Source organism: Equus quagga, chromosome 3 (genome assembly GCF_021613505.1).
Source record: "Equus quagga isolate Etosha38 chromosome 3, UCLA_HA_Equagga_1.0, whole genome shotgun sequence".
Classification (NCBI taxonomy): Eukaryota; Metazoa; Chordata; class Mammalia; order Perissodactyla; family Equidae; genus Equus; species Equus quagga.
In genome coordinates this window covers 110,983,584-110,992,504 of record NC_060269.1, presented here as the reverse complement: position 1 = coordinate 110,992,504, position 8,921 = coordinate 110,983,584, and the positions used below count along the sequence as shown (strand labels likewise).

The 8,921-nt window shown below is 35.2% G+C and overlaps 1 pseudogene; it reads left to right on the top strand.

Annotated features, from left to right (window-relative positions):
- The first annotated feature begins 2,171 nt into the window (after positions 1–2,171).
- Positions 2,172–2,852, top strand: LOC124236824 (60S ribosomal protein L14-like; annotated as a pseudogene).
- The last annotated feature ends 6,069 nt before the right edge of the window (positions 2,853–8,921 follow it).

Here is an 8,921-nt window from a genome sequence, read left to right as displayed (position 1 = left end):
TACCTCACTCGTTGTTAGACAAAGACATCCTTTGATTTCTTGCTTAGTGGCTTCTCCCTAGGGTAGATCACAACATGGCAGTTGACTTTTCTCAGAGCAAGAGAGAACAATCATATGGAAGTCACAATCTTTTTGTAAACTAAGTTCAGAAGTGACATCATATAATATTTTCCTGTGTTTTATTTGTTAAAGTGTGTCACTGCATTCAGTGTACACTCAAGGGGAGGTTATTACATAAGAGTGTGAATGATAGGAATTAGGGATCCCTATGTGCCATCTTAGAAACTATCCAGCACCCCCAAGGAAAACAAAATGTGTGATTAATGCTCATTGCTGTCAATCAAAATAATTTATTAATTTACTCAGGGTCTAGAAGGACATAGATATTTTCCCTTATGTTGGTTGAGAAAAACCTTTAAGAATTCGTGACATCGTCTGATTGTAATATATGACTGAGTGAACTATATGTTAAAAAAAATTAATTATAAGACTAGTCTACCTGTGATTAAATAATCCTTTTGCTGAAACATTATGTATATGTAAGTTTGGCAGCTCTTCTCTTTCACATTTTTCTTTTCAGTGGTTGGTAATATGCCAGAAACTTTACTATGCAGGGGATTAAATTTTATGATCGTGTCCACATGGTGAAGAATAATCAGCATGCATAAGATAAAAATATTTTCTGTAAAGTGAGTTTTTTTTAACAGAAGCTGAAACACAGAACTAAGTGAAATTGGTAAAAGTTACCCAGACCCCTCACTATATCTTTTCCAAAGGAATAAATAGCCCATATAGTTAGATATTCTTGCCATTTTGATTGAAATATCTTCACAGACTACCTCAGCTGACATCTGGGTAATACAGGTTCCAAATAAAACCAGTTGTATCTCCCACTCAATTTCCTTTTCTTTCTAATTTTGTCTTTTTGTTAATAGTATCAACGTGCTTAGAGTCTCATCATCACTTACTATTCTACATACCACTCTCCATATAGCCATTCAGTTGCAAAGAGTTCTTTTTTTTTTTAATTTTTGCTGAGGAAGATTCACCCTTAGCTAACATCTGTGCCAATCTTCCTCTATTTTGTATGTGGGTTACCATCACAACATGGCTGACAAGTGGTGGAGGTCTGTGCCCAGAATCCGAAACCGCGAACCTGGGCTGTGAAGGGGAGCACACCAAACTCAACCACCAGACCACAGGGCCAGCCTAGAAAGAATTCTTAATTCTACACATGCAGTGGTTCTCACACCATCTCATGGTTCTATTTCCATAGCTACTACACAAGTTCTCTGTTCCCTGAATAATTTTAATAAGCTTTCTTGGGCTTCCTGATTCAAAATGTTCTTTCCAATATTCTCTCCTTTCTCTTCTTTCGAGAGTAAACATTTCAAATAATATGATATATGAATCTCTTGTGATATAATATTCACTCCTCAAATTTCTTAGATTAAGACATGCTGTTCTTTACAAAACTTATATCGAGGTTTACTCTCCCACTTTTCTTCCCATGACTGCTTCTGAAACTTAGCTTACTGTATTGATTTGCCTGATTTAAACTCTATAATTTGTTTCCCATCTTTCCATATATACTACCACTGCCTTCCTCACCAACATGTCTAAAACTTTCCCACCCAGCAATAGTTCTAATGGCAATTTCCTCATGGAGTCTTACTTGATTGTGCTATCTAAAAGAAGTATTTCCCCTTCCTAAACTATGTTTATACTTAATATTACATTCTTTGCATATTTTATCACCTCTATTAGACTATAAGGTAATATTGTTCATCAATGTTTTTCACCAAGTACATATCACAGGATCTTATATATAGTAGACTTTCAATGAAAGTGTGAAAGGTAACTGAATGAATAGGTAAACCAACTGTATGGGTTATATGGGCGTAAGTACAACCCTATCCACAACATACACATATACATATAGCACTCATTACAGTTTGTCTGCTTGGACACTTCAGTGATGGGATGGAGTTCATCCAGGTCATTTTTCATTCTGTTGCTAAACCATTCTAATTGTCTGAACATTTTTTCTTTTAATAATCTGAAATCTGACTTTCAAATATTAATAACTGAAAATTATAGCAATAGTAGTAACAGTTACTTCATAATTTTATACTAAATTGTAACTTACAGCTCTCTCTGAATGTTCCAACATGATGTCCAGGTACTTTGTGGAGATTGGCTATGTGGCCTGTGTCTCCTTTGGGCCTCATGCTGGAAGCTGGTCGCGACTGTAGATGTTAGTGGTCAGAAAAGAGCTTTGGTTGATGGACCTTGCACTCAGGTGAGGAGACAGGCTGTGCCTTTCAAATGCGCGCAGCTCACTGACTTCATCCTCAAGTACCCACACAGTATCCACCACAAGTATGTCCGATAAGCCCGGCAGAAGGCAGATGTCCACAAAGTGGGCAGCCACACAATAGGCCAAGATTGAAGCCAGAGAAAGGAAAACCAAGATGACAGATTTTGATCGTTATACAGTCATGAAAGCAAAGAAAATGAGGAACAGAATAATCAAGTTTGAAGTTAGGAAGCTTCAAAAGGCAGCTCTGCTAAAAGCTTCTCCCAGAAAACCACTTATTGCTAAGGGGGAAGCTGGAGCAGCTGCTGCAGAGATTCCAGCAAAAAAGATGACTGCTGTGGGCAAGAAGGCCCCAGAACAGAAGTTTCCTGCCCAGAAAGCTGCAGGCTGGAGGGCAGCACCTCCGAAAGCTCAGAAGGATCAGAAATTTCCAGCCCAGAGAGCACCTGCTCCAAAGGCATCTGATAAGAAAGCAGAAGAGCATAAGAGGCTATTACAAAGATCGCAAAGGTTCTTTTTGAAAAATAAATAAATAATAGCTTACAAAATATTTTTACGTAGCCAAAATTCTATAACTTTCCTGGAGATTCACATAATAAACCTGCCCCCTTATCTGCTTTTCTGTATCGTCTGTTAACACTCCTCCCTAAATATTGATTCTGCACAAAGTTCCTTTAATTACTTTTCTTTAAAATTAGCATTAAACCCTTTTTGGATTTGCTGGAGAAAGGGTTAATATTTTCAAGCTAAAAAGAGCTTAGACAAGCAGAGTTTCAAGAAGCACTATTATTCTAAAAATAGAAAAAAGACACGAAGAGTCATTTAAAAGAATTAAATGACAATTGTGTGATGTGATAGAGGTGTTAGTTAACGCTACCATGGCCATCATATTGCAATATACAAATGTATCAAATCAACAAGGTATGCACCTTAAACTTACACAGTGTTGTATGTCAATTATATTTCAAAGAAAAAGGAATTAAATAAGATAATGCACATAAAGCACTTAGTAGCATGTCTTTGTAGACAGAAAGTCCACAGAGTAAATTAGTATTGCTGTTAACAGAAGTATTAATAAATATTTATGGTGAGTGTATAAAAAATGTTCAGCCTCTCTGGAAAATAGTAAATATAGTTAACACAATGTGTAGACATGATTAAGAAAATATTCTATAATTTTAGTAGTATTTACCTCTACATTATGAGGTGTTTAGTAATTTTTAATTTATTTTCTACAGTTCTTTGTACTTTTTCACTTTTTAAATAACAAAATTTGCTTTTATAATTAAAAGCAAAATTTTGTTTCTTTTACTGTTAAATATTTCCTTTGTTTGCTAATTCATTTTACGTGTCTCAGTGTACTCTGAGCTCAAATCTTCCTGATGCTCTTCTCTCAGATCTGTGAAATCCTGTTGGTTTTATCCTTTGATATGACTTTTGTTCATTCTCTATACAAGGCTATTCCATATCTGATTTACTCCGTGACCACCTAGGTATATTTATTAATTTATTCGAATTCATTTCTTCTTACTTTCAGGTAAAAATTACTCAAGATTATTTTTTGGAATGAAATTATTGGATCATTGATTCTCAATTATTTTTGTTCTTAAACATCCTTACATCCTTTCATGGTCACTCTTATCTCAAGACGACTCATGGCTCACTATGACAATAGACCAAACTAGGGATAATGTAGTCTGTGTATATGGCATATAGTGGTGTGTGTGTGTGTACATGTGTGTGTGTTTGTGAACAGCTTTTAAAAAACCTCACAAGGGGCCAGCCTGGTGGCATGTTCTGCTTCTTGGCAGCCCAGGGTTTGCCGGTTCAGATCCCGGGTGTGGACATGGCACCACCTGGTAAGCCATGCTGTGGTAGGCGTCCCACATATAAAGTAGAGGAAGATGGGCACGGATATTAGCTCAGCGCCAGGCTTCCTCAGCAAAAAGAGGAGGATTGGCAGTAGTTACCTCAGGGCTAATCTTCCTCAAAAAAGAAAAAGAAAGAAAGAAAGAAAAAAACCTCACAAGTAATTCTGATAAAGTTCCTTTCAAGCCCTCATTGATTTTGCTCCTTAACAGCTCCCATCCATCTGAGACCTTTAATTTTCCAGGTTTCGCCTGTGGAACACTATGTGGAGTGATGGAAATAGCCCTGGAGTTGTTATCAGATGACCTGGGTTCAAGGCCTTGCTCTGTCATTTGCAAGTCTTGTGATCCAAGGCAGTCACTTAGCCTTTTTTGCTTTTCTCCCCTGATTTTAAAATAGAGATAAAATGTCTCATAAAGCAATTGCCAGGATAAAATGAGTTAATATGAAAGCTCTTTGTAGGATAAAAAAGGTTATATAATCAACGGCATGTGTATTACTATTATTTTCTTTTAACTTTGAAGTCTGCTTATTTAACATTTAGGACCTTTCTCCCTGTGCTCTCTCAGCCCTTTCATTATTTAGAAATCCAATGTTACGGGCTCATTTTCAGGCTTTTTCACATTATCAATTAGTTCCAATTGGTTCTTTCTTATTGATCAGACCACTTCAGGAGTACTGTAGGTAAAGACATCCCTAGAAAATATGACCAGCAGGATTTTTCTTTCTTTCTTTCTTTTTTTTTTTGGTGAGGAAGATTGGCCCTGAGCTAACATCTGCTGCCAATCCTCCTCTTTTTGCTGAGAAAGATTGGGCTTGAGCTAACGTCTGTGCCCCTCTTCCCCTGTTTTATATGTGGGACATCTGCCACAGCATGGCTTGATAAGCAGTGTGTAAGTCCATGCCCAGGAACCAAACCTGTGAACCCTGGGCGCCAAAGTGCAGGGTGCAAAATTAACCACTACGCCACCAGGTGGGCCGGTGACAAACATGATTTTTAAAGATCAAATGCCTCTATAAATCCATTGCACTGTCCTGGTCATAGGTAATTACTGAAAAACATATATTGTGACAGGAGCAGAGACAGGAAAGGAATACAGAAAGCACAAAGGGAAAGCAACATTAGTATTACATGTAGTTGATAATACATCAGAGTACAATCAGGTTATTTCATATAAACACGAAACAACCAGAATAATTTTTTTAAAACTTAATACATAACAAGACACTCAATTGCTTAAAATTCCTCAATGGCTTCCATTGTATGTAGAATCATGTTCCAACTCTTACATTTTTTTTGTTTAAAATTAATCCGTGTGTATTTTATGAGTTCTCTACCTTCTTTAATTATTCTCATGGTTAGGAAAGATATTTTATAGTTTAGATCATATTTGGATTGAATAAGCATTCAGTGAATACATCTTTTTTTAATTGCTAACACCAAACTAATAATGGGCCATTGGAAATTTAGACACATTCAAAAAATTTTTACATTTTGTTTTTTTCAATGTGGTTTATTAGTAAAAATAATAAAGTCTATTAATTTTCAAATCAAATTAGATAGTGGAAGTGAAATTAATTTATAAAACTTAAAATGCTATTTGTTTCACAGAATATATACATATATATGTAGGTATATATGTATGTATTTATATGTATATGTAAATTATATGCATAGGTAACTCTTTAGAAATTAATTTAGAAACTATTTTGAGATTCCACCGTCTAGTAATTTCTCCATTCATTCTTATTTCTTCATTTCTGTTTTCTTTGTGTTCCTCCTTCTAAATAACATAACTTTATGATAATTGTAAAAATTTTCCAACTGGGAATTCTAGAAATTGAGTTTGATATTATACTTATCATCAGTAAGTGTAGGAAGCTGTTCCTTATCCCTAATAGGCATTTTTTGCTTAATCAGTAGAATTTGAATTTGAGCACTGTTATAATAGATGCAGAGTTTTCAGGAAGGGTGAGACTATGACAATCTACTTTGTTCAGGTCTTATTCTTTTAAGGAGTGTATGTAAAGTGTTCTGCATTGGCCTATCTATGCTCTATTGTTAGTAAGGATGCCTGGGGAACCAAGTGAGGACAATAAATTTTACGTTTATTAGTTTTTATTTTTAAACAAGCAGAGCTAATTAGAAGAAATTCAGGGGTGAGACTTATGGGAAATATACGAACATAAGAAAGCAGGACTAAGTAAGGCACACTAGCAGGTGACAGCACTTAAAGAGTTAACAATAATTAAAGGTGGCAAATCTTAAAGATGTGACTTAACCTAGGGGCTGAGGCTAAAAATATTCTGAAATCTATTTTAATAATGACTGAACAATGTTTTCAAAAATATCCCAAGCTCTTTGTAAATAAGAAATCTTAATTTTAATGGAGTTTCTAATTCATTGACTAATTAACAGAAAATATTGATATAATAAAACTAAAAAGCCCTTGGCATTCTTATTTATACTTTTATAGCATATGCGTATCTTTTAAATGCAACAGGTGAGAAAGTATTATAACCATTATAAATATAATCGCTATTTGGATCTGCCATAATAACTGTAATAACTTTAGATTTGCTCTTAAATTAGTCATTTAGGAAAGATATAGTGAATGCTTCTCACAACATGAAATATTTCTAAAGATATGGAATTTGAAGAGAATATCTATTTTTGTTTCCATTTTTAATCTCCTTTTTTCTTGTTCCAAAATTACCAAATACGTTAAAATCTGTTCTCCTCTGACTCTTGTTTTAAAGCCAACAAAACTCTTCACTGTTTTAAAAGACTAAGCATGTCCCAAATAGATTTATTCTTAATTTAGTGTAGACCATCACCCTATGTGCTGTGCTCAACACTCCCAACTTCAATTTATTTCCTCACCTCGGGATAACCTCAGAGTTTAGATTAATGCCATTTGATAACAGAGTGCAATTCTGCATGACATATTTTCAGTTGCCAAAGACAATGCTTTGATGAACGCCTTTAAAGTAAAATAAATCTTTTATGCTATAAAACAAATGGTACACTTTTGCAACCACATTGAACACTTTTCAGGGGTAAAAATGTCAACAAAATTTTCCAAAGACAATAAAAATATGCCAGTGGCAGTATTTTTCTCTTTACCCAAATCATCAGAATCATTCTAACTGGTTCCCACTGAAGCCACTTTTCCTGGAGTTACTGGGGATGCAGGTGCAAATGAGGTACAGGTGCAAATATTGGCCCTATTCTTCAATCAGCAACGTTGGGAGACTATTGGGGGGCTTCGACGTAAATAGAAGGCAGATTCTGCTTCTGAGGATTAAAAAATCCCCTTAATCTAGACCATTAAGCTAGAGCAATTTTATATTGAGAGCTAATTCTGAAAGAGAAAACAATACTCCTTAACTTTGAAAGTTGCTCATCAAAATTAAATTGCTAACCACTAAAATATTGATTTTCTACTGCAAAAAAATTCAGAATATTTTTATACTGACATGTTCAAAGTGGTGTTCAAGTGATCAAGCAAAAAGGTTTCAGTGTATCTCATGCTGATTTTATAGTCATGGCCGTGCTCTGTGGAATTCAGGGTTTTTTTTTAAGAAGAGATATTGTGATTGTCCTCCAATATTAAGAACAGCAATAGTTTAATCCAAAGCAAGAGGGAGACATCTGCTTCAAATTTTAACACCACATTGTTGGTGTTGGTGCTCTGCTCCTGATTCAAGTCCGTATTAGCAGACTTAACATAGCACTCCACAACAGGGATGGACAGCATCTGTATTTGGATCAGTACCTATTGGTTCATTTCTGGAAAGAAATTTGAATGACTTTTTCTTCCTTCAAATATTATCATGGTAACATTTTTAAGTTTCTTCTTGGACTTTTAGAGATTAAGCTTCCTTCAAATTGTTTAAGAGCATCCAAAAACCCATTACTAGTCGCTACATAAATTACTACGTTACTAAGGATATTTAGTATACAGAATGTACCATCTAAATTTGGAAGGAAGCTTCAGCATATAGGTGTGGATGGCTATATATACGTATGTATTTAATTTATTTGGTGAGTACTTATTCATGTTTAATGAGTACTTGTTACTTGTCAGGCACTATTGTAAATGTGATTTGTTAGCTCACTGACTGCTTACAACATCTCTATGCGGTAAATGCTATTATCATCCTCACCCCAGTTCTCTAGACGAGAAAACTGAGGTACAAACAGGTTTGTTATTTTGCTAAGGTTGCAAAGCCAGGCAACCTCAGAGGCAGAATTAGAACACAGCCCATCTGTCTTTAAAGCCTGTTCACTTAACCTCCTTTTTTTAATGTCTCTTGTTAGGACTTATTGTAAATTTTGTGATGCCACTTGATTATAGAGGCACTTATAACTGACCTAAAAACACTGGTCTTTTAATTGACATGTTCATCCAAACGACTCTCTCACACCCTTCCATTTTAATATGCTCCCAACATTATCACAATATTTTTCTTCATTTTAATGCACTTCAGAAAAGCCTATGACTTTCAGATTAGTTAGATTAATATTCATTCTGTTTTCTTTTCTTTTCACCACAAGTACCCCTCAGAGAGTTTAAAGGAACCTATCAATGACACAATAGCCTTCCTTTTCTTGCTAATTTAAACTAGATGTATTGAGGGAATAGGAGTTTTAGTGGGGGGACATGGGATATGTGTACAAATAGGGAAGACCTTTGTGGGATATTAAAAACCCCATGGCCAATATAGC